This window comes from Balaenoptera acutorostrata, chromosome 13 (genome assembly GCF_949987535.1).
Source record: "Balaenoptera acutorostrata chromosome 13, mBalAcu1.1, whole genome shotgun sequence".
Taxonomy (NCBI): domain Eukaryota; kingdom Metazoa; phylum Chordata; class Mammalia; order Artiodactyla; family Balaenopteridae; genus Balaenoptera; species Balaenoptera acutorostrata.
This window is the reverse complement of record NC_080076.1, coordinates 26564844-26590636: the sequence shown is the minus strand read 5'-3', so window position 1 is coordinate 26590636 and position 25793 is coordinate 26564844. Positions and strand designations below refer to the sequence as shown.

At 50.3% G+C, this 25793-nt stretch overlaps 1 protein-coding gene across 8 annotated transcripts in view; it reads right to left on the bottom strand.

Moving 5' to 3' along the window:
* ZBTB7C (zinc finger and BTB domain containing 7C) overlaps positions 1-25793 on the bottom strand; it is a 376550-nt gene that overhangs the window by 16010 nt on the left and 334747 nt on the right. The window contains exon 6 of one of the 8 annotated variants that reach the window (XM_057527133.1): positions 25185-25332. The exons of the other annotated variants lie outside the window; for them this stretch is intronic. The gene's annotated coding sequence lies outside the window, so the exon portion shown is untranslated. The remainder of the gene's footprint in view (positions 1-25184; positions 25333-25793) is intronic. 8 annotated transcript variants of the gene reach the window in all.

Below are 25793 nucleotides of genomic sequence, written 5' to 3'. Positions count from 1 at the left end.
ATTTTTATGCCAGGGCACTGAGGGCCCTGCTACTCGGGGCAAAGCTTGGCTGTGGCCCATGGATAAATCCTAGCAAAGGCCTGGCCTTACCCAGCTGCAATTACAGTGGGGAGAAAAGAAAAAGGAAAACAAAGTCTGGAAGGCCCACGGCCCAGTGGCAAGAGCTTTGGGGATCCCCACATACTTATCTCTGGGGTGCTTCTGCCCTGAGAAGGCAGAGGCAGTGGAAGGGGAGAAGGCAGAAGTGCCAGGCCCACAATATGTGCCCCAAGTGGCCTGGAGGCACCAGGGACCCGGTGGGGTGTCAGGGTGCTGGCCCTCCTCCTCCCTGCTCCTCTGTGGGTGGTGGAGGGCCTTAGCCTTCCCCCAGCAATCTCGCCTGGGCAGGTGTTCAAGAGCTTTCCCAGAGCAAAGGCCTTGCTGCTTTCCTGCCTTCTTGAAAAGGTCCAGAGACCCCGCAGGCCGTGCATTCATTCTCTAAATAGACTTTGGGTTTCTTCCTGTGCCCGGCCCTGCTCTGGGCTCTGGGGATGCACAGAAGGCAAGCCAAGCAGGCCTTTGCTCTAACAGAGCTTACAGGGACATGACAACTGTGATAAAGATGCAGCAATGTCCAGCGAAGAGGAATAAGATATCACCACACACCTATCAGAATGGCTAAAGTAACAAAAAGTGACAACACATCGCTGTGTCCACCAGGCTCTCTCTGGGTTCACTCACTCTGGGGGAAGCCAGCTACCATGTCATCAGGACAGTTCTATGGAGAGGTCCACGTGGCAAGGGACTGAGCAGGTCCAAGTCACCAGCTGTGTGAGTGAACCACGAGGAGAGTGGGTCATTCAGTCCCAGTCAGGCATTCAGACGACGGCACCCCTGCTGACATCCTGACTGCAGCTTCATGAAAGACACTGAATCAGAACCACTTAGCAAAGCTGCTTCAGAATTCCTGACTCAGAGACACCGGGAGATAGTAAATAGTTATTCTTGTTTTAAGTTGATCAGTTTCAGAGTAATTTGTTTTACAGCAATAGATAACATAATAGATAACACAGGAAGATAATAGATAATACAACAGGCAACACAGAGGCACTATTCACTTCATAGACATTATGGATCTGTGATAGCTATCATTTCTGGCAGATGGTGTTAAATGCTGTCTTCTAACAAAATCAGTATATTACGACACTGGTTTGATAGATGGAAGTAGATGTATCGAGGAAATGACACCTTTTTCTAATTCCCACGAAGCTACCCTAATGGTAGCAGGGTTCTGACCCTCAGAGGAACCTTCTCACCTGAAAAGACTGTTCGTGAATGAAATGCCCCATCAACTATTAAAAGCCCAAATCATTAAAAGCTCAGGAAATTAGTTCTTTCACGCAAGTTTTCTTGCTTGCCAAGGGCTTATTCCTATAAAGACAAAAATGTTTTAAAATGTTTTTCAGCAAAAATTCCCACAATTCCTTAAACTTATCCCCACCTTCTTAAATAGAGGAGCTGGAACCCATTGGATGGGGTGTAGGCGATCAATGTCTCACCCGAGCCCTGGGAGGGATGGAGAGCCCCATCCTTGTGCTAAATGTTCTGCTTCCCATGCTTTTGGAGCCGGTCTGCTTGGGCCTGGGGGTCAGGAACCAGAGCTGTGTGACTCTGGGAAGCCCCAACACCTCTCTGGGCTTCTCTCTTCTCATCTTGTCATTGGATGGACAGGGGAAATCTGATAACCGGCGTCATGACCATGAGGAGCTAGAAAGCACAAAGTGAGTCTGGCAGTGAGGAGGGGGCAACAGGCCTGGGTGACCCTGGACTTGAAGGCTGGTCTGTCCAGCAGCGACTTCTCACCATGGCATGGTTTGGAGTCTTTGTCCCATTCCTGGAGGAACAGATGTAACCACAGAGCTCGGGGCTGTTTTTCCTGGCAGGAGGTAGCAGGGGAAGGGGGGGCTGTGGCTTGCTGTTTTATTGACTCTTTGGGAAGAAGTGCCCCCACCCTGCCTACACTCTGGAAGCTTCCCTGGTGACCCTAAGATCCCCATGCCTGGAAGGCCCGCAGACAGCAGTGTTCCAGAGGGGATGCCATGTCCAGCCCCCACCTTTGCACCCAGGTCCTCCATCCCCTCCCTTCCATCCCTCCCGTCGCCCAAGCCAGGGCACTCTTTCTCCAAGAATAACACGCTCAGGAAAGAAAATTACACACACACACACACACACACACACAAACACAAAACCAAACCGCTCGACAGCTAGGAGAGGCTTGACGCAAAATATGAACCTCTGGTAGGAAGGTGATGATAGAAAAAATATAGAGCCAAGAAATAAAGGCAGAGGAGGAAAAGGGGGAAAGAGGAGCTTGCAAATGGAAGAAGGAGGTGAAAGAGCAGAATGCAGGGCTAGTGAAACCTTTTCAGGCGTGGTCCCCATTCCAGAGGACATGAGGCTCTCCACAGCCTCCCCTGGGCCTGTGCCCTCTGTGGAAGGATCTAGAGCCCAGGTATGTCCACGTAGCTTTCTGGCAAAGGCAGCACTTCTCATCTCTGGCCTAGGTTCATTCAACTGTAACATGAGCACATCACTAGCCTCAGGTACTCTACCTGCCTCCCCCCCCTCACTATCGGGAGATGGGTCATGCCCTTTAGCTCACCAGCTAAAGAGGAGGAGGGGGTGTTGCTATGAGAGGGTCAGAGAAGAGGTGGGGCTGGAGCCTTTGGAAGGAGAGAGAGGGCCTTGGACGTAGAGAATTGCACTGTAGAAATCTGGCTCCAGAAGTCCTCCGAACTAATTTCTTGAGTGTGACTTGAATTTTTGTTTTTATTTGTGTCCTTTTCTAATAACCAAATCAATCAAGCAGGCAAGCCAACATTTATAATAACAATCAATACTAGCTACCATTTATCAAGTGCCTGTAACGTGTCGGTCATTGCACCTCTAAGCCTTCTTCAATCCACACGACCATGAAAGGTACGTATTTTTATCATCACCTCCAATCTAGAGATAAAGAAAGAGTATGGAGAGGGTAAGTGACTTGCCCAATGCCACACACAAATGTCCGAACCAGGGTCTGAACCCAGCTGCATTTGGTGCCAAAGCTCACGTTCATTCCCCTTATAACACTGCCCCCTACAAAGTCTGACTTGTGGGTAGGGGGATTTGGACCCTAGCCTCCAAAGGTTGAGAGATTTAATCAGAGCCAGGGCTGAGGGTTGTACACCAGGGACCTAAGACCCAAGCAGGCCAGGGGGGCTCAGGACTGAGCACCAGTGAGAGGTATGGACAGGGAGGCGACAGACCCCTGTGGGCTGGGGGATCGGAGCAGGCTTCCAGGAAGAGGGGCCCTGTCTGATCTGTGAAGGATAAAGAAGATTTCACTGGGCAGAGGGGCAGGAAGGACCTGCCCCATATCATTTGGATCTGGAAAGCTTTGGATTTCTAGAGTCCCGTCTGAAGTTGTGTTTAACCTGGATCCTGAGCGGGATCACACAGGAAGCTGTTCTCAGCCCGCGTGTGCCTGAAGCCATCTGACAACAGAGGGATTATGCTGGGAGGTGGAGAGTGAGGGCCCTGCTTTAAGACCTCCCGGGTCCACATCCTGGCCTCGGGGACTAGGTTTCACCCTCCTGAGCTCAGTTTCTTCATCTGTTCAGTGGGGATGGTAAGAGTTGCTGGGCGGATCAAATGAGGGAAGGCACATGAAGTGCTCCTGGGACAGAGGAGGTACTCAAACACTGCTGGCAATTAGGAAGTCCGGGAGGGACAAAGCTCCCTAACAGGGGTCTTGGCAGAGGGAGGTGGCATCACACCAGGAACTAATTTCCCTTCTGTATAGTTTTGCAGAGACCATACTATTTAATCACCTCTCCCAAAGACATTCCCAGGGCCACCCCAGCATGTGGAGGACATTGTAGTCTTCCAAGGTCCTTTCATACCTCCTGTCTCATGTACTCCTAACCCAAAGAGGCAGGCAAGGCTGGTAGAAACTTTATGCCTATTTTACAAATGAGGAAAATAAGGCACAGTGAGTAGCTTATGCCCAAGGTCACACAGCACATTAGTGTCAGAGCTGGAACTAGAACTAGGGATTCTGATGCCCAAGCCTGTGCCCCCAACCAGGTGTGGGGTTGCCTGGCTAGTAGGCACCCCATGTTCTAGGACTGGTTTTACTAGGAATGTGAAGTGAAGGGATTGGCAAATTATGTGTATACTCCTGCTGCCCTCAGTTTGCTTACGTGGGAAATGGGGAAGTAACTGCATGGATCTCACTTGCTCCAGGGCAGGATTTGTCTCTTATATGTCTGTATCATTCCCAGGATGCCATTAGGCAGGAACATGGGAGACGCTGAATGAATGAGGTCTGTTCAAATACACGGTGGAGAGAGCCTTGCAGTCACAAAAGGCAGTGGGTGGCCCCAGCCCTCTGCACTGGGGACATCTGACATTTGAACAGAGCCCTATCATTCGTAAAGTGTTTATATCTATTCATTTCATCCTTATTATGATTCTCATTTGATGGGGATCAGAGAGGCTAAGTCATTTGCCCCAAGTCACACAGCTAGAAAACAGCAGGTCAGGGATTTGATTTCGGCTCCAGTTCCATCTCTTTCCTGTCCTCTGTGGCTACCTCAGTGATGTGACTTTCAGGACAATTCTATTGCCTTGATCCACAAGTCCAGTGCCTCCTTGAATCATGCTCAGGTCAGCAAATCTGGGGCCCTGGATGATGCTTCCATCTGCCAAATCCCCACGGCAGACTGGCCCCAGCTGGCAGGCTCCCACTGCCCTGGGAGTGGTCCCACCCCCCTCTCCAGCCTCCAGTTCCTCCCCTGCCTGGGCCTGGAGCTTCAAAGACGCCTGGCAGAATTAGTGACTGCCATGAGGGCGAGGGTGGAGTTGCACAGGGGCAGAGAAGGGATGTGGATTCTTTTCCAGATTTGGGAATGAGGCTAGGTAGCACCTACCTGCCTCCTTCGAACAGGTCCTTAGTCTCTGTGGTCTGTGTAGGCAGGGAAACCTGCAAGGGGCTGGCGGACCAGGGCAGGAGAGAGTGCAAGGAGGCCTGGCCCAAGCAGCTGTCCAGCCCCGTGGATCTCTGCTGGGTGCGCCCCACCCTGCCCTTAGCACTTCCCCTAAGCAGGACAGCCACACCCCTCGGCCCCGGAATGCCCCAGAGGCTGGGGCCAGACATGTGGGCTGGAAGGCTGGGCAGGGCCTCCTCAACTTCCAACCTCTGCTCCACCTGCCAGAGCTCCCCGGGCAGAGTGCTCCCAGCTGCATGAAGCCAGCCGCACCTGCTCTGCCACCCTGCCAAGACATGCCTGGAGGCCACGGTCCCCAGCTCAGCCTGGGGCCCAGGGCTTGGAGCTGGTTGGTTTCTGTGAAATGAGCTCTGAGCCTCCCTCTTCTGCAAATGGTGACAGATGTTCCAGATGTTCCCTGACAGCTGGGATACAGGCCCTCTCGGCACCACATGGTCATGCTTCCCCATTCTCCTGACCCCACTGCACCCCCAATGCCTGGTCCCTCCACCCACAGCATAAGACTTGACAGGGCAGAGGCCAGGCCCCGCAGGAGTGCCTGTGTTCCTACCCCACACAGAGGGATTCTCCCCACATCCCTACACCTGGGGGCCTGAGCGCCTCCTCCTGACACCAAGCACTCAAGTCCCTGCCTCACTGTCCTCTGAAGCCCCCTGACCCAACTATGCTGTGTGTTTGTTGAGCACACCCACTTTTCTCTATATATTTTCTGAGGATCCCTGGGTACAGAAGGAATTATTTGGCCCACTTTGCGGGTGAGAAACCTAAGCCCATGCTGGGTGAACTGTCTCGCCCAAAGTCACAGAACAAAGTAAGTGACAGAGACCCCGGACCTCCTGACTTTTCACCCAGACCCTGTCCACTGTATCATGCTGTATCTATTTCTTGTCATCTCCACCCTCATCACCATCACCACCTCCACACTCCACACTGGTTTGGTTTTATCAGAACAAGGTCTAGAACCCCCATTGGGAGTTCTGACAGGGGACAAAATCCGGGGTGTGCTTCTCGCCCCCTATATTCTTACAGGGATGAAACACACACTCGGGACGGACTTGAGGGGTACCTCAGCGGGCAGCTTGAGTGATGGGTGAGGAAGATTGAGGGGCAGCTCTGTACCTGGGCTTTGGTCCTGGGGTGGGGTGGGGGCGTCTGAGTGTCGGAGCTGTTTAATCTCCCCCTGGAGGAACCTCTTCTTCACAGCATCTGGGTGAACCCCAAGTGGGTGTGCCGGGGCCCCTGCCCCCATCCCCTCACCCAGGGGGTGGCTTGGAACCTGTTACTCTTCAAAGCACTTTCACAGGTGTGGCAGCAGGCGAGGCCAGTATTATACCCATTTTACAGATAAAGAAACAAAAGTGAAGTGAGGTTAAGGTCACAACATCCAGCAATAACGCTGGAAATCTCACATATTCCCTGAGGCCATAATTTGGGGGCCTTGCTGTGCGGTAACCTTGCAGGAAAGATGGGAAGGGTGGGTTGTCTAGGGGCTGCATGGCCTGGAAGGGCTGAGGCCCCTGGCACGCCAGTGGGGAGGGTCCCACCTCAGACGGCTAGAGCGCTGGCTGGGCTGGCCTTGGGAGTCTGGGCCAGACACATAAGTGGTATCCCTTCAAACTGTGGTTCTTTAATTATTTATTCATCCTTTATTTATTAGAGGGCAAGGCGGGGGAGGGGGGAAGACTTGTTTTCTTTTAAGAGAAATTGCACACCTCTTTATGTTCCAAATAAAGGATTTACTACCTGTGTTTATTACAGGCGATTTCCCGAGCCAGAAAACTCCTTGGGAGGCTTATTAAACCTTATTAAACCACTGAAAATTTAGATAATAAAATAAATCACTTGTTTCCTATAAACAGCACTAGGCCCCGGGTTACTGAGTTTCAGAATCCCAGCTGCCTCTGGCTGCCTTTTCAGGAGGTGTCCCGGCTGGTGGGCTGGTGGGCTATGATCCCCACAGCCACGAGCTCACAGGAGGGTGGGGAGGTGGGGACCACGCAGCAGCCCCCGGGAGCGTTATTCTTTTAGCATTTCTGCCCAAAGCAGCCGTCTCCTGCAGAGGGGTGGGAATGGTTTCGATTTTGTGAGTTATTTGAGGAGTTGTGTTTGTAGTGGGTTAAGAGGCACCACTTATTTCAACCCTTCCTGGGGATATAGTTTAGTGTTTCTTCTAGAAGGCACAAAGGTGCTTACACAGCTGGCCAGCCTGAGCGCGCTCTGCCGTCCAGCCACCTTGACCTGGGAGCCCAGGGATCACTGTGCATCTCCTATTGCCGCCAGGCCAGGGGGCTTGATGGTGGGAGAAGGGAAAGCACTGCCAGCTGAGAGGGCCAGAGCTGGAGCGGAAAAAGGCCGAGGCCTGTTTTGGGAAAGGGCATGAAGAGGAGGGGCTGAGAAATGCCCAGGTGTGCAGTCGGCAGAGGGGGCTACAACGCTTTTGGGGAGGAGGTACAATTAAAGTCTGCACTGACGATTCATCTCTGCTCTGCAGCTGAGTTTACTGGTGACCTTGGACTGGCCACGTTCCCTTTCTGAGCTTCGGTTTCTTCTTTTATGTGAGACCAGGAGGCTGTGAACATCCCTTGCTGCCCACACACTCGATGGTGCTGTGGTGTCTTCTAGCTGATCCACTTAAATATTCTGGTTCCAGGGTGGATCTTTGGATTCTGAGGTCACGAGCAGCTCAACCTCTGCTGTCTTGGGGCTGCTGTGCCCAACTGTGGACTTCCTGATTCTGTCCTCCACCCCCAGCCCAGGTGTCTCAGGGACGCTGCCAGGTTACACAGGGAAATGAGTGTGAACACACATTGGGCTTTCAGAGGACACGTGTTCTACAATGTCAAGATGGGTTTAGCATTTGACCACACCGGGCAGAGTGCTGGAAACTGGACAGTTTGGTAAAAGATGCGTGACATGTTCCCTCTCCCTACCCCGGAGCGAGTAGGCCGGAGTGAGGAGGTCTGCTCTGGGTTTATCTTCCCAACTCTCAGACAGTGCCAGGGGTGGGTGGGGAGCTGGGCAGTGGCCCGGGCAGGGTCTGGAAATTGCTTCTCCAGAATGTGCCCTAATTCATTACAAACAATCCTACAGGCCCTGTGTGGGGAGCGTGAGGGACAGACAGGCGCCCAGCTTGACAGAGCTACAACATACGGGAGACAGAGGGTTCCTTCTGAAATTCCTCCAGCTGATATTGACAGAATGAAACTAACAGCTGAGATGTACTGAGTGCTCGGTGTGAGTTGCTGATGTAAATATTTTATGTAGATTCTCTCACTTAATCCTCTCCAAAACCCATTTTTCAAATGGAGAAACTGAGGCAGAGCTGGGACTTGAACCCAAGCTGTCGGGCTCCAGGTTTCCTAAGCAGAGTTTACCCATCTGGGGCTGGAGAAACAGGGATGAAAGGGATGGAACTCCTTAAGAACTCACAGAAAAATGGGAGATAAAGACAGCAGTGCTAAGAGCTAGGCCAGAGGTGAGGACAGGGTCCCTTGGGGGCAGGCCGAGGGGCAGGGACTCCATTGGGGTGGGGTTGGGGAACTCCACTGGGGAAGCGCTGGCAGGGAGAGGAGGCCTCAGATGCACTCGGACTGTGTAAGAGGCCATGGGAAGGAAGTCAGGGAAGCTTCTGGATGGGAGGGGAATCTGCTTGGAGCTGCATTTGAGGAGGTGTCAGCAACAGGCAGTCCTGGAAGGGCAAGGCAGGGCAGCTGGAAACCAGCTAGGATAGTGTATCTTCTGACCCGTTACTCACAGCCACACCCCTGCCCCGGACCCCTGGGGTCAGAAGGGGTAGGGAGAAGCTCCGGGGGGAGGGAGCCGAGGGAGGAGGGAGGGCAGGATCACAGTCCCAGGCCTCATCCAGGTATAAGATGTCCTAGTTATGCCTCAGCTCTTGAAAAACACTTTGGCCTCCCTGCTGCTGTCCACTTCGATTTGCAGATAAGGTCTGGATCAGCAGCCCAGCGGATGGCCTCAAGGATCCCACCCCTGCCTGTGTTTTCCAAAGGAAGTGAAACCTCAGATTTGCCTCAAAACTTGCACTTTTCTTCTAAGCAGACGCCATCCACCATGAGAACCGCCTGGCATTTGGCTGGAAGGACAAACTGGAAGCTTGCAATTTTCGGGCTTAATTGCACAGTTAGTTCCATATAATATTATTATATAGAACTTTTATTGCATCGAGAAAGTCCAAGCATTTCCTTTTCTTATTTACACTTGAGCCCTGTCCCTCCTCGGCTATAATTTTCTCTCTCGCCCGCTGCAGAACTGATGGCTCTTTGGTTCCAGGAGCCCTCTCCAAAGAAAGGACAATTAGGACGTGAGTGGAAACTCATTTGTCACGAGCGGTTTACTCATGGAATATGAGTCAATTCGCAAACGTTATTGATCACTCACCGCGTCTTGACTGGGGCCTCATGCTGTGTGGGGCTCTAAACAAGACCCTGCACCTGCTTTTGAGGAGCTTCTGACTTTCCTGAGCAGTAAAACTAACCCACAGCAAAATATTAGGGAGAAATAGGAGCCCAGAAGGAATCCCGTGTGAGCTGGGTCCTGCAATCAGGGACGTGGGAGCCAGTAGGTGGGTGTCTGGGCTACACAGCTCTCTGGGCAGGACCCCAGAGCTAGGCAGCTGTGATGGAGAGACTGCTTGAGGGTGTACAGCAACCACCCCCTTTAGAGCACAGCCCAGAGTCCAGCCTCCCCTGTATGTTTGGTTTCTCCAGTGCACATCTCAGGGGACATGAGCTTTCCTTCCCTCTGCCATACTTGCCCCCAGTCACAGCAGGCAGCACCAAGGACAGGACGCTTTCACAGCCTCTGGGGAGGGTGCCTTACCAGTCAGCACCTTCCAAGTAACTATCCCCACCCCCTCCACCCCACCCACCACCATTCATCATTCATCTGCGCTGAGAGTTTTGGTCTCCAGACTATCAAAAATTACAGTGAAAATATTCTCAAGGGACAAGCATCCCCCACCCCACCCGCACTCCTCAGCCCCCAGCCCATAAAAGCCTGGCTGATGTACTGATGAGCCAGAATGGGTTCAGCAAGTTCCCTGTACCTAGGAAGTCTGGTCCCCCTTTGAAGTCTCAAGATCAAAAATGCTGAAGAGATACAAGGTTAAAGAGTTAGAAAAGAGTTGGCGAAAAAACATCATTATTTGCAGAGGATATGACTGGATACTTTCCTACACGCACAATGGACAAGTTCAAAAATATATTAGAGGATCCCATTTACTTGGCAACGAAAATAGATATAACACCTAGGAATACGCTCATAAGAAATGTGCACGATCCATACAAAGAAAGTTTTAAATCATGACTGAAGCACTCTTTAAAAAGACTTAACTGGAAGGTATACGCTGCTTTTGGATAGGAAGCCATAATACTGTAAACATGCCAGTTCCCTCCTAAATAGTTCAATAAATGCAATATGGTCCTAATAAAAGTATCAACCAGAACTTCTATTGAAATTAGGTAAGCTGACTCTAAAGTTCATATAGCAAAATAGGCATTTAAGAATAGCCGAGAGATTTCTGAAACAGGTGACTAATGGGAGTAAGGAGACCAGCCTTACCAGATATGAAAACATATCATAAAGTCATAAAAATAAAATATTTTGTAATGGATCATGAACAGAGAAACAGATCAATAAAATGTCACTGGCAGTCCATAAACAAACTCACATAAATTCATATACGTATGAATTTAGCAAATAGTAAAGGTGGGATTTCAATATGGATTTTTCAGTAAATGGGATTGGGAAAACTGGCCAATCATATAGGAAACAAAACAAAACAAAATTTGGACCCCTTCCCCTCTCCTTACACCAAAGTAAATGATGGGTACAGCAAAGATTTAAAAGGTTAAAAAAAAAAGAATTATGAAAAAAAATTGGAGAATTGTTTTATAATCTCAAAGGGAAATGCTCTTCTAAGTAAGAAACAAATAAGCTGGGAAAAATATTTGCAAAACATATGATGAAGGGCTAATCTCCTTTATAGAGAGAGCTTATATTAAATCAGGAAAAGACCTATAGCTTGCTAGAAAATTGCAAAAACTGTTTTAGCTTAAAAAAAAACATGAACAAGAAGATCACAGAAAAAGAAATATAAAAAACTTTTAAATATGTGAAAAATGCCCAGCATCACTCAGGATTAAAGACATAAAGATTAAATACAAAGAGATTTTAATTCTGATGACCTAGAAAATTCCCTTATGGATATTATTTTCATTATCACATGTATCCAACTTAGGTACAAAGCTCATCCCTGCAGCATTGTTTCTATAACCAAAGACTGGAAGCAAACAGTATGTTCATCAATGGAGGGCTAGCTGGGTACACCATGGAGTACTATGCAACCATTAAAAAGAATGAGGCATATCTGTATACGGATATATGGAGAATAGCTCTAAGATTCAACTGCAAAGCATGTTACATAGAGAGTGGTTTGTTACCATGTTTGGAAAGAAAAAGATGACCACATGCACATATTTTTTGGTAGATGCAAAGGCTAACTTAGGAAAGATACACTAAAAACTGGGTACTGGTTCTTTCCGAGATGGTGTTGGAGAGCTGCCAGTGAGGGGTAGAAGGTAATCTATTTTTCTATATGCACTCTTCGGTGATATTTGAATTTTAAAGCCATTACTATTAAAAGTGTTGAGTGATTTGAATTCTCTCCCCTCTTTCACAAAACTCCCAAACTCTTTGGGATTTACTGTAATGTCTGATCACTGCTGATTTGTTCTGGGGCCTTTCAGCAACTCTATCTCAGCTCTTCTGTCTGTAAAATGGAGTTAATGACACTGGGCTATCTCTTAGGTGGTTGTGAGGATCAGATGAGAACTGGATGAGAACAATCAAGTCCTGCAGGATACAACTGTAGGATATTAGGGGTGGCCCATGGTCTGACCAGAACCTGCCTATGACATAGTAATATTCCTGTGGCTAGAAAGGCAGGCTAGGCATGGGAGCTGGAGTCTCCAGTAGTGGAAGAGCCCATGATTTCAGCCTCAGGAGGCCATTGGTTAGTCCAACATTTATCATATAGCAACAGAGAACACAGGGAAGAGAAGAAGCCAGAAGGTTGTTTTGGCACCATCTGAACTTCAAGAACCCTGGGAGGGTCTGGCTGCAAATGATGATCTTCCTGATAATCAAAACCTTACTGCTTTCTAGTCAACACCTATTTCACATGCATTAACTCATTTGTTACGCCCATTTTACAGATGTGGCTACTGAGCCCTAAAGGATTAAAGCGACCCATTCACGGCACCCAGATAGTAAGAGGTTGAGCCTCCCCACCTGGATCTAGTCATTTCTTTACTACAGAATTTTGATGACTCCCTTTAGGGGATCCCACCATTCCAGTCTGCCCATCACAGTCCTCCATAGTCTGGTCTTGACCTTATTTCCCAGTGCTCTCCGACCAGGAATCTCTCTTTAAAGCTGGCTTGTGCACTGCCCTCCAAACACACCATGCTCATTTCAGCCTTGTGCCTGTTGCTTTAAGCGGTCACACCTCCAGGCCCACCTCTCTCAAAGAGACCGAAGAGGAAGAGACCGAGCTCCAGTCTCACTTCTTCCCTAACACCCTCCCCCTCTAACCCAAGGTGATGTTTCATCAGTGTCAGCCAGGTTCCAGGATGGCCCCCAGAGATCTTCACTTCCTGGTATTCACACTTTGTGAATTCCTTCCCACGTTGTATCAGGGTTGGTCTGTGTGGTCAGGGAAGTGATGGTGTGAGACTGCCAAAGCTAGGTGATAAGAGACATTGCCACTTTTGCCTTGCTTTCTCTGGGTACTCATGCTGTGGGAGAAACCTCTTATCATGTTGGGAGGTATGGAAGCAGCCTATGGAGAGGTCCAAATGGGCAGGAACTGAGACCTCACCAACAACCAGCACCAAGTTGCTAGCTACTGAGTGAGCCATCTTGGAAGCATGTCTTTTAGTCCTAATCAAGCTTAAGACGACCCCAGTCAGTCAACATCCTGACTATAAACTCATGGGAAACCCTGAGCCAGAACTCCCCAGCTAAGCTGCTCCTGAATTTCGGGGTATAAAAATCATGAGGATAATAAATGTTTAGTGTTGTTTTAAGCAGCTAAAGTTTGGAGGCATTTTTGTTATACAGCAATAGCTGACTAATGCACATTCCTCTCACCCCTTTTCAGGAGTTAGGATATTATCCCTTGGCCCTTGCCCATTTACTGTCTTGCCTGGCTTTTCACATGTATAATCTTGTTTCCCCAATGAAACAAGAAACATGTGTGGTTTATAATTCCCCTATATCTCCCATCATGCCTAATGGAGGGCTGGGAACAGAGGGTGAGATCCACAATCATTTTCTGGCCTCCTGTTTGTGAAGAGAAGGTGAGTGTGTAACTGAAAGGCTACAGCACATGAATACACGATGTTTCCTCTTGACTAGTAGCCTTATAAGCATGCAAACAACTCACACAGAATACCTGCAAACCCACCACCTAAGACCTACAGCTCGCCCTCACACTGGAGCACTCCCTTGTGAACATTCCCAAGTGTTCCATGGTGAGTCACAGCTGTGATTCACCCCCAGGGGTCTCCCAGAGGGATGGAGGGGGAGGAAGCCCTGGAAAGGGCTGTTACTTCTTACTAATGACACTGAATGCTGGCTCGTTTCCAAAAATGTTTCTTTCAAAGGCGGAGTGACAGCCCCCACCTTCTGATGCTCAATTCTAAATAGATGGTATGCTTAAGCCCAAAGAACAGTGTAGAAGTTTAAGAATCATAAAGAGAAATACTGCCGAGGGAGGTGCTGCTCCCAAGGTGATCACCTTTCTGCTACTGCAGAAAGTTTTTAAAACTTTCTGCTCCTAAAACAGCTCCACCCCACACCCAGCCTCTCCAGAGCTGCCTGCGCATCCCCAGAGACACATCTGCAAACCCACCCAGGCTATTCTCCCTATAGGCAGCGGGTGGGAGGACACGACCCTTCCTCCCCTCCCTCCCTCCTCCCATCTCTTTCCCAAGCCAGCTGGCTGAGCCTTCAAGACTAATCCAAAAAAGCTGAAGGGCGGAGGGGAGTCCTTCTGTAAAACGGTGTCTAAGCAGAGGCAGCTCCACCAGGTTTTTGGCCGGGTGGGTGGAGGTGACCAAAGATACAATTATAACGTAGCCCATCCTCTCCCACAAGACCGCTTTAACCAGCGTGTAATAAAGCCCCGGCTCATCCACCCTCTGATGTGGATCAGATGAGATGCATTTTTAGCTTTTCTGGGGAGTCTGTGCCAGCGGGGGAAGCAGAAGGGGGAAGAAACAAACAAATAAGCTACAGTCATCGGAAGAAGGAAAAGTCAGAGCCTACTGAACAGGGACCCGGGAGTCCATCCTCTGCTTCTGCCACTGCTAGTGTCCTGGTCCCAACCTCGGCTGGGACTGCACCGCCCTCTCTCTCGCTCCTCTGCTCCAGACGTCAACGCGTTGTCCCTGCACCATCTTGGTTACCTGTGCCCTCCCCTCCGTTCCTGCTGCCGCTTGTTCAGAAGTGAATCTCTTCTCACCACCGACTCCCAGCACGCATGCTGGGCTCCTCCACATGGGTCCTGCCTACCTTGTCCGCCTGCCTGCCTCCAACGACTGGAGGGTGTTACCAGCATGCCCAGCTCCCACCACCTCGGCCCTGCTCTTCTGTCCCCTCTGCTGAAGGCTGCCTGCCTGCCATCGTCCTCGTCCTAGCCCACATTTAGCGGGCTAACTCTTGCTCATCCTTTAAGACTTGACCCAGGCATCACCTCCTCCAGGAAGCTTTCCTGAATTAGGTGCCTGCCCTCCATGTTCATTTCCTTCCCTCTCTCCCAGCCCTCACCACATAGAGATGTAATTGGAAAGTGGGTGTGACTGTGATCAACCTGCGGGAGAGGAGGGAGAAGTAACTCTGGGATGTGAGGTGCCAAGGGTGGGGGTCAGGACAGGGGTAGATAGACCACAGTGGGTGCTGCGGGATGAGCGCTGGAGTGTCAGGAATCCCCATAACCCCTGGGGTGAGAGGGGCTGCCAGGAGTGGACAGAAGCGTGTTCCAGTCCAATCCCAGGTGCCTGAAAGGTGATGACCGAGCAGCCGTGGTGTTAGGGGCTGGGGCGGGATGGGACAGAGGTAGGGCCAGGAGTGTGACCCGGCTCTGATCTCTACAGGCCAAGGGATTGTCCATGCAGGGAGGAGGGCAGGACACCTTGGAAATGGCTACAGGCAATTTACAAAGCTTCAGTTATTAAAATTGTAAAAGGACGATGTGTATCCCGATGCAAAGCTCATCGGAAAGATGGGTAGTGATGAAGCCTTCCTAAAACAGACAACAGTCAGATTAGACAAAAGTTAGATTATTTACATCCCCCAGGAAGTGTCATTCCTTCCTTTTTTTCTTTGCCCCAACATTCACCATGGTCTGCAACTGAGGGCTGCAGCTCGTGCCTTCCCACCTGGGAGCTTGTGGCCTCCTCCTTTCCTTTGTCAGGGATGCTCTCGCCTGCTCCAGTAGTCTGAGCCTCCAATAGTCCTGAACACTCATTAAGCTCCTCAGGCTATTGGAGATGAGGGCAGAGGGTCTTCAGACACATAAGAACCCCCAACTCCATTAGTATGCTGAGCAAACAATTTCTCACACACACACGTATGGCTAGTTTTCAAATGTGAGCAGATGGGATTCTGACAGATTCAACACAAAGGCACATAAAAACATTACTGAATCACACGAGCCAGGTATAGCCAGGCAGAAGTTCATGAAATGTTTTGAGCTTCAAAAAGGATCCTCATCTTCAAAAGGATCAGGCCCCCTGGGCTGGAACGTAAGCTTCGTGACAGTAACTTTTAAGTTTCTTTCTTCCGTACCCAACATAGGATGGAGCACGGAGCTTCACACCAGCAGGCATGTGACATGTTTGTTGAGTGACTCACTGAGCACGCATGGGCCTGGTTGTCTTGAAGTGGTCAGTATCACCTTGATTTTCCTGAGGAGGAAATGACCAGGGAGCACTAGTAACAGAGAATAACAAAGCGCTCAGTAAGCAGCAAATGCTGGTTATGCTTTGCCCTTCTAGCAGTGCTGCCCTGGCCACACGCTGTGCACCTGTGCTTATATGCAGCCAAGGAGAGCAAAATGCTAAACCGGAAAATGTGCAAGAGTTAAGTCTCCCAAGGGAAAAAATAGGAGAGGCTTATTTCTTCTGATTAAACAATTTATGCATTGGGATTAAAAAGCATTTCCCCTAAGAGCCTTCAGCCCAATAGTCCTTCACAATTGCTATAACCTCAAAACATAATGAACACAGCCACTGTGAGAGACCCATTTTTGTTCCTGAGTATTCACAGTTTGAGAGGTGAGGGGAGCGTCTGGTCAGTGCTTTTGGAGAGGTTCAATCCCTGAGAGAGGAGAGGAGGGCAGTTCCCTCCCCTCCTCTCCCAGGAGGAGCTGGGTGAGCTGGGACCATCCGTCACACTGGGTTCTACTCTGGTCCACGATGTCTGAACATCACACCGCACCTCACTCCCAGATCCACTCAGCCCTGAGAGAGTCAGACACATCGGAGCAGTTTTAATTTCATGCACTACTTCCTGAGCACCTACTAGTTTCCAGGTCATGCGTGGGCTCTTATATGTGTATTACCTCATTTAATCCTGACAATAACCCTGTGAGCTGGTTATTTCTACCCCCATTTTCCTAGAAGGAGACTGAGTCAGGAGTGGTAAAGTCACACGTCCCAGGACGTGCAGTGAGTCAGTGGTCTGCTCCATTCTAGGGGCTCCATTTGAGAGCATCCAACAGCCGACAACTGGGATATGGGTGGAAGGAGCTGGGAATTTGGTCTGCATACATCTGAAGAAGGCTCCTAGGATGTCAGGGCCGGATGGGATCTTTTATACCTGAGGATGCTGAAGCCCAGAGAGGGAAAAAGATTTGTCTTCCTAGGTAGAAAATGCAGCTTGCACTCTTAGCGACGCCAAGGTGCTCATTCGGGCACGGAGAACCACAGTGTCCACAGGGCACCATCGTTTTGCCTCCCCTGCTCAGCTCTCTACTGTGGTGACTCTGTCTGCCAGCACCCCGTAAAGGATTATAATATACCATTCTCACCCAAAGTTTACCCTCCCTTCTTCCCATCACCCAAAGCCCAAGGTGAGACCAACTCATCTTGGTTTTCCCAGGACTTTCCTGGTTTAAGCATTGAAAGTCCCACATTCTGGGAATGCCCTGGGCCTGGGCAGAGTGGGATGGCTGGCCATCTAGACTATCTCTACCTTCCTGTGTTAACCTCCCGCCTCCGCTGCCTTCCGTGATTATGTGACCCAGCTTCACTAGACACACAGTGCAGGGCTTATGGCCCCAGCCCATACCCTTGAGGTGCTGCCCTGCCCGTCAGTGCGGAGAAAGAATTCCTGTCGTCCCTGTGGATTGCTCAACCCTGGCACCTTTCTGCTTTATGTATGAGAGAACAGCCCTCTGCCTCTGGGCTCCGAAAGGGCAGCGAGGGGCAGAGGTGCAGGAGACAGACATGATGGAGATGGGAAGAAGGGAGGAAAGCAAGTTAATGAAATCGAGACAGGGAGGAAAGGGGGCCAAGGGATGCAGGGATAAGGGAAGTGTGGAGAAAGGAGAGAAAGAGGGAGAGGCTGCAACATGGGTCATATAAATAAAGAAACGGCCGACTGCTGTGGCCAGCTGTGCTCCAGGTTTCGATGAATGCCCACCAGGCAGAGATGGATTTAGAGTTACATGGGGCTGTGGAGTCTACCTGGTTTAATGCCTTCTTTTTGCAGACTTTGAGAAAACTATAGCCTATAGGACTGGAAGGTAAGAGCCTCCAGAGTACAATCATGTCAAACTATTTTTTGTACCTAACCCAGAACTTTCATGGTACCTTGTGAGTGGCAGGTTCTTAAATGTTCACTAATAAGGACGGTGACAATAGTGATATTTATCTCTGGCAATCCAGTCCTCTTCAGCAGGTCTTTCCGAGTCACCGTCAACACAAGGTTGGACAGTTATCTTGGAAATTTGAGCAACATGGCCACGAAGGATGAGAAGGTGGCCCCAGTCCGCTGGGAAGCAGGAGCAGGGCTGGCCCCCCAGGTGGGCAGCTGCTGGATGGGGTAATTGGAGGGCACCTCCCTAAGCTCTCAACACCCCAATGCACCTCTCTTCTCCCAGACTGAAATGATGCTACCCAGCTTGCCATTCCCTCCACTGGCGATTCCCACCAAGGGGAGGTTTTAATGAGGAACTCCGTTGGTGGGAACAACCAAAGCCATTTTTATCCTGCACCGAAGTTTTCAAGGATTTCTGGATTAGCCTGAGAGAAGTACATGTGAGCTCCTGAGGGCAACTGCTTGCCCGCTTGGAAGATCCAGGGCACCTGCCCCTCGGGCCTCGGGCCTACTGCCTACACCACTGGCCATGCGAGGTGTGGGAAGGGGAAGGACAGTGGTGGAAACCGCCAGAGGAAGGGGGACTGAAGGGGGGTGCTCTCCGGGAGGGGGGAATGAACGGCAGCAGGAGCTCGAGGGGGAAAGGGCAGGGACGGCTTACTTTAGAGAGCGGCACAGCCCACGGTGGGTGCGTCATAATGCTGGCTCCCCCGTCCGAGAAAAGGACTCCCTGTTCAAAGATGTCAGCTGCCAAGATCTGACATGTCTTTTTGGTCTGGGAGAGGCCCCCATTGTGAAAGCCTTGGTGGGAAGCAGGATCTGACTTCCCGCTGGGGAAGAGGGGCCTCCCTTTACTCCCACCGCTGGCAACAGGCTCATGGGCACTTAACCCAGGCCCGGCCTGGACACTGCTGCCAGGACTTTGAATCTCAAGTGAGTGACAGCTAGCAGCAGCGGTGGTTCGTGTCTCTTTTTGCAACTACGAACTTCAAAGATGACACAAATATGTTTGGGAACCTGAACACCAGAGCCCTGTTCAAGATTCACAATAGATGCTACACATACACACACACGCCCCTCTGAGAAAGCCCATATGAACAAAACCTGTTTAACTTTGTTTAACTCTGCATCTCCCAAACCTGTTCAAACTTTCTGCTCTGCTAAACATCTTTAATATCCTACAGAACTGGTGTGACCCCGGAAGGAACCCCGGAAGGGAACGCGGGTATGGAGCTGTGCTTTCCCAATTTTTCAGTCCTGGGATCCATAGAGAAATACTATTTTTATGGAACACAGGAGTAGGAGGGCTCTTGAGAGGTTGCTGGCTGCTCAGCTGACAGGGGGGCTGAGGAGTCAGTATCTAGGCTACTGATTGGAAAGCTCTGGAACACAGGACAGAGCCCTCTGGGATAGGAGCCTGGAGGCCTGACCTCCTGCCCTGGCTCCAACTCGAGCTAGTCTCCCCGAGGTCACACAGGTAGCTGTGGCCTGGCCTGGGTTCCCGGACCCCCAGCCTGGGGCTTCCTTCCTCCTATCACACCACACAGCTTCCTGCCTGGAGAAGTGTTCCTGTTTGAGGACACCTGAGTTCTGTCATCAGATGAGGAGGGCAGGGTGGGACAACCCACCTTCTAATGCACCCCTCACCCTTAGAGTTAGCTCAGCACCAGGACTTGCCAGCTCCATCCCCTGTCCCCTCCCTTTCTCTGCAACCAGTGCCTGGATCTAGCCCCAGCATGGAAGCTTCCTGTGTGAGGCAGCCCTGCCTTTGGAGATCTCCTGTCTCCGGCAGGTGATGTCTGCTCTCTCCTGCATCTGCCAGCCAGGCATCGTATCCTGGCCAGCTGAACCTTTGGCTTCAATGCCACACACCTTCTGAGGCCCCATGATTATTACAGGGTGTCCCTGGGGCCTGGCCCAGTGCCAACCTTGGCTCTGCCAGCCCTGGTTTTCGGCCCTGTCTCTGGAGTCCTCCGTCTGCCCACAGCCTGCTTCATCCAGACTCCGTTTGGATCACAATCTCTGGCCAACATCACATGCATATTTCAGAGGGTCCGCACAACCCATTGTGCTCTGAAGCCCTTGGGGGGCAGGGGTGGGGGAGGTGTGCTACTAACAAGATCAACCGCTATAACTGGGCTTTGACTGAAAGCAAATTCTATCACACAAGCCACATTTAATGCTGAACAAGAGGCGGGCGTGCGGAGACCGTCTCTTTGGATGATGGCATTAAGTGCGCAAACCCAAGCACACATGAAGCAGCCACAAAATTATAGATACCAGCGGGGCCCGAGTATACATGCAGGGAGTTGGCAACCACTGGGAGGCCTCCCATCCCTCCCCTCTACTGAGAGGTGGCGTCAATGCACAGCGTCCCCTGCCCTGTTTCCAAGATCTTGAAGCGTAAGTCTGCGGGCTGGGGGCTGGGGAGAGAGGCAGGGCGCGTCCACATGAGCAGAGAAACGTCCTTCTCTTTGAGATCTCACTACATTGTCATTGGGAGGAGAGGAAGGAACAGCCCCTGGACATTAGAACCCTTGGGTTTAACACCCGGCTCCTCTCTCTGCCAAAACGCGTGACCCGGAAAGGGTGGTCAGCCCCCTTGACTCATAGCTTCCCCTGTAAGTGAACGAGTCGGACTAACTTTACGGTCTTTTATGATTTTACAATCTATGAGTGTATGACAGATAAACCAGGAGGAACCAGGTATGGGGCCCTGGATGAGTTATTCTATTTCTCTGGGTCTTAGTTCCCTTATTTGCAAAATGAGGAGTGCGATGGTTAAGTTGAGGTGTGTCAACTTGTCTAGGCTACAGTTTCCAGATATTCGTTCAAACACCAATCTAGATGGATCTGCAAAGTCTTTTTTAGATGAGATTAACATTTACATCAGTAGATTTTGAATAAAGCGGATCACCCTCCATAATATGTGTGGGAATCATCCAATCAGTTGAAGACCCTAAGAGAGAAGAGACTGGGATCCCCGGAGGAGGAGGGAATTCTGCCTTCAGACCGCCTTCAGACCAGAACTGCAACATCAGCTCTATCCTGGGTCTCCAGCCTCCCGGCCTATCCTGCAGATTTTGAGCTTGCCAGCTATCACCATGACATGAGCCAATTCCTTAAAATAAATCTCCCCCTCTTGCTCTCTGTATGCACACACACACACACACACACACACACACACACACACACACACACACACTATTCATTCTGCTTCTCTGGGGAACCCTGACAAATGCAAGGTAGTTGGATGAGTTAGCAGTCCTCAAACATGAGTCCTGTGGGTATTAACCCAGGCTGCACGTTACACCATTGCAGGAGCTCTTAAAACCACCCACGTCCAGACCCCAACCTCAGACCAGTTGAACCAGGGTCTCCAAGGATGGGGCCTGGGCATCGGTGTTTTATAAACTCCCCAGGGCCTCCCCATGTGCAGCCAAGGCTGAGAACCACGGTAGAGTCACTTTGAAGCTTATTAAAAATGCATATTCCCTGGCTCCACCGAGGATGCAGAGCCTCTCGGGTGGGCTCTTGGCATCTTTAGATTTAACTAGCTGCTCTCTAAAATTTGAGATCTCTGGGCATGGATCGCCTCTCAGGGCCCTCTTCACTTTAGCAATCTACTCTGAGGTCTGAGTTTTGGGGCTGGAGAACCCAGCTCCCTCTCAGGTGGAGGCCAAGGACATCGCAGCGGGAGAGACCAGCAGGGCACTGTGTTTGAGGAGGGGACAAGCTCTGCATCCTGCCCTCCTCCCCCAAGGGCATGCAGCACCCACCTCGAGGTCACCACGTCCCGGAGGCACTCACTGTGCCCCACCCGCCTTTGTATCCCCGCCCCGTGCAGGGCCTGGCGCAGACAAGGGCTCACACGTTGTTGTTGCTTCACTGATAGAAAAAAATGAACACACTATCTCCTCACCACTGGGCTCACCTGTCCAGGTGTTTCCATGGGTGGCATGCCCCTCCCCGTTCCTGTTCTCCCTGCTCCAATCTGAAAAGGCCCTTCGCTTCCTTGTCCTGTCAGCTCTGAGCCATTCTCCAGGGCCCAGCTTGTACCCGCTCCCCGTGACAGGTCCTCCCTGACTCTTCTCCCCCATCCCACCCCCGCCACTGCATCTGATGGGATGACAGGGAACTGCCACAGCACCCTCCAGGTGGCTCACCCACCTTGCCCCCATGTCATCCCCAGACTGTGAAAACAGGCCACCCTCCAGGGTCTACCCGGGGCCGGCACACGGCAGGCAGCTGGGAGAGCTCACGGCACGTGCTGTAGAAATGCCCGCTTTGTGGTCAGTGGAGGCCCAAGAAAGCAGGTCGGGCTGCTCCAACCTCTCCCACACCCCGCCCCCCATCTCCTGGGAGCCTCTATTATCAGGAGCAAGGCTTTGAGCTGTACGTGGGTTATCTTGGACCCCAGTCCTTCCAATTCCAGGCCTGTGCTCTTAACCAAAGGCCTCGCCACTGCCCTGTGAGTGGAGCAAAAAAAGGGAGTTGACTGTCCCTGAGGAAGGCAAGAAGGAGGGGTGGGATTTGAGCCAAGGTGGGAGATTAGAAAAAAAAAAAAGTGATAAAAGGCTTAGGGAGTTAGTGGTTGGGAAAGTGCTTCAGGAGAGTCAGGTCTGGCCCCTGGGGGAGTAGAAGAGGGAAGTGATACGTCAGGCTCTGGATGAGGCTCCTAGAATCACTGCCCCATTTCACAGGGCAGGCAACTGAGGCTCTCAGAGATGAGTTCACTTACCGAAGGCACGTGGCAGAGCCAGGACCCACACCCAGGTCTGTGTGACTTCAAGGCAATGTCAAGAGGCAGAGAGGGACTCATTCCTTCATCCACTCAACAAGTACATGTTAAACATGTACGACGTGCCGGGCATTAGGAGGCATATAGCAGGGAACGAAAGTCCACAATGAGTTTCCAGTCTAGTGAGTGAGGGACGGAATACTTTTAGGCCCTGGCATCCTGGAAGTTAACAAAGTTGGTCCTGCCTGCTTGGTCCTAGAATTATCTCCACCAGGACCTGGTACGACAAACCCCTGACTGCAGACTGGTACCTGGCCTCCAGCTGTGAAAGTCACGAAGACACTGTCGTTGGATGGCGTCACCTGGGAAAAGAATTGGTGCTACCTTGCTGGTCAAGGCAGAGGCAGCAGGAGGAAGAGGAGGAGGAAGGCTGCAGATCCCAGTGGATGCTGGCCAGGAGCCCAGCAAAGCTGGGAAGAACCTGCCCTATCCCAGCACGGGGCCACACCTCTTCCCATGCAGTGTTCTCCTGCAGAAGGGAAATGCCCCCCTGAAACAGCACCAAGAGGTCAGAGATTCCCCCCTGAGTCCTACTTTGCATCCCTACATCCCATTGCTCCCTTAAAAGTCTGCAGCAGACTAGAAGCCCAGAGCAGCTACAAAAGGGGACAGGCATCTATCTGCACATGATGGAGGGAGGGACGCAAACATGCGATCGTGGAAGCTTCTGCACGAGAAGAGAGGTCTAGAGACCAGAAACCACACCCCACTCCCCGACCCTCATCTTTCCTGATGTTTCTGTGCTGATCCTTTCCTTTTCTTCCTTCTGAGCCTACGTTCTCCCCTTTCCCAGCTTGTCTCATAGCCCAGCCTCATGCACCAAAATTTTCCCATCAGATTATACACCGAAATTTCTGGTTCAGAAAATGTGCACATGCCATTTTGTGTTGTAACTGCTTCTCCCCAGCAGGCTCTAGATCCTTAAGGGCAGGGATCATGTCATATTCCTTTAATGCCTGCAGCACAGTACCTGGTACATGGTAATGTACATGCAAGATTCATGAATGAAAATTTCATAAGAACTATGGATTTTAAGATATTTGAAATGCAATAAAACACACTTTACACAAAAGCACTGCATGTACTGTTTAGCAGATCCAGAAAGCATTGCAGCTAACCCAGGGTTTCTTGTTATGAACATAAATGATGACTTTAGATTCTCTGAAAAATTCCTGATTATCTATAATTTTGAGTAACGATGCATGGATGACTCAACAACAACCAAAAAAAAAAAAAAAAAAACAGCACCTGCAAACAATCCAACCCCCCCCAAAATGGGCAAAAGACTTGACTAGATATTTCTCCAAGGATATTCAAATGACCAATAAGCATATGAAAAGATGATCAATAACACTAATTATTAGGGAAATGCAAATCAAAACCACAAAGAAATATTACCTCATACCCATTAGGCTGGCTACTATCAAAAAACAAGAAAGTGTTGGTGAGAATGTGGAGAAATTGGAATGCTTGTGCATTGCTGACTGGAATGTAAAATGCTGCAGCTGCTATGGAAAACAGTACAGCAGTTCCTCAAAAAATTAAACACAGAATTGTCATATGATCAGCAATCCCACTTCTGGGTATATACCCAAAAGAATTAAAAACAAGGACTCAGACAGATATTTTTACACCCATGTTCACAATAGCATTATTCACAATAGCCAAGAGGTGGAAACAATCCAAAATCCATCAACAGGTGACTGGATAAATAAAATGTAGTATATCCACACAAAAACCTTAAAAAGGAATGACGTTTTGAAACATGCTTCATCATGAATGAACCTTGAAAATATTATGCTAAGTGAAATAAATCAGTCACAAAAGGACAAATATTGTATGATTTTACTTATGTGAGCTACTTGAAATAGACAAATTCATAGAGACAGAAAGCAGAAAGGTGGCTGCCAGGGGCTGAGGGGAGGAGAATGGGAGCTATTGTTTAATGGTTACGGAGTTGCAGTTTGGGGTAATAAAAAAGTTCTGGAGATGAATAGTGGTAACAGCTGCACACAAGTGAATGTACTTGATGTCACTGAATAATACACTTAAATGGAATTTTATGTTACATATATTTTACGGTGAATGAATGAATGAAGTATGGATGTCCCTTAGAGGCAGGCTGGGGTATGCGGAAGGCATTTGATCTTTGGAATTAGACACTTATAATTTCTAGTCCCAGCTGTGTGAGCTCACATGACCCTTTGCTTCTCTGAATTTCAAGTCCCTCATCTGTAAAATGGGTAAGAATACCCAAAACAGGGAAAAAAGTACTCATGTTACAAAATGGATCCAAGGGTTAAGTGAGATGATATATGAAGCCTGCAGCACAGGGTCAGGAGAAGTTACCTCTCCCCTGACCTCCCCATCCTTCCTCCTCCCCAGCCAGTCCCTGGACAATCACCCCAGTTGGCCAGGTTTGCCTTTGGCGCCCAACTCCAGCTCACCTCTCCTAGGGATGCGCAGCCTTCCCACGTTCCACTCCTGAAGGGCGGCCGCCAGCTTCCTACACTCAGTAGCTGGATGCAGGGGGTGAGCTGGCCAAGCCTTATTAATGCCTCCTCCGGGCACTTGCAACAAGCAAACAAGCGAAGACTGAAATGGGAAAGGTAGAATTTCACTCTCCGTGGGAAGTTTGTGGCAGAGGTATTTTTAGGATGGGAGAAGGAGGGAGGTATTTTTAGAATGGGGTACTCTTCCCATTACTCCTCAAATCCCACTTCACTGGTAACCACCTCCCCTGGGGGGAAGGGAGGAGAGGGGGCACCTAACAGCCTTATTTGGGGGGTGAGGCAGCGCACCCCTGCAGAGGAGGAAGTCACCCTTTGCTTCGTCCTGGGGCTGGGACCCCAGGTGTTTGACCCTGGCCAGCGCCCTGCTGGCCTCCTCCCTTTGGGGAATGGGGCCTTGGGTTCCCTTCCCCCTGCCCAGCCACATCCCCACTCTCCCTTCAGGATGACCTGAAAGGGAAGTTTATAAGAGGAAAAGGAATGAAAAGGATACATTTAACAGCGCACACTGGGCGGGGGAACTTCCTGACAGGAAACGCTGTGGAA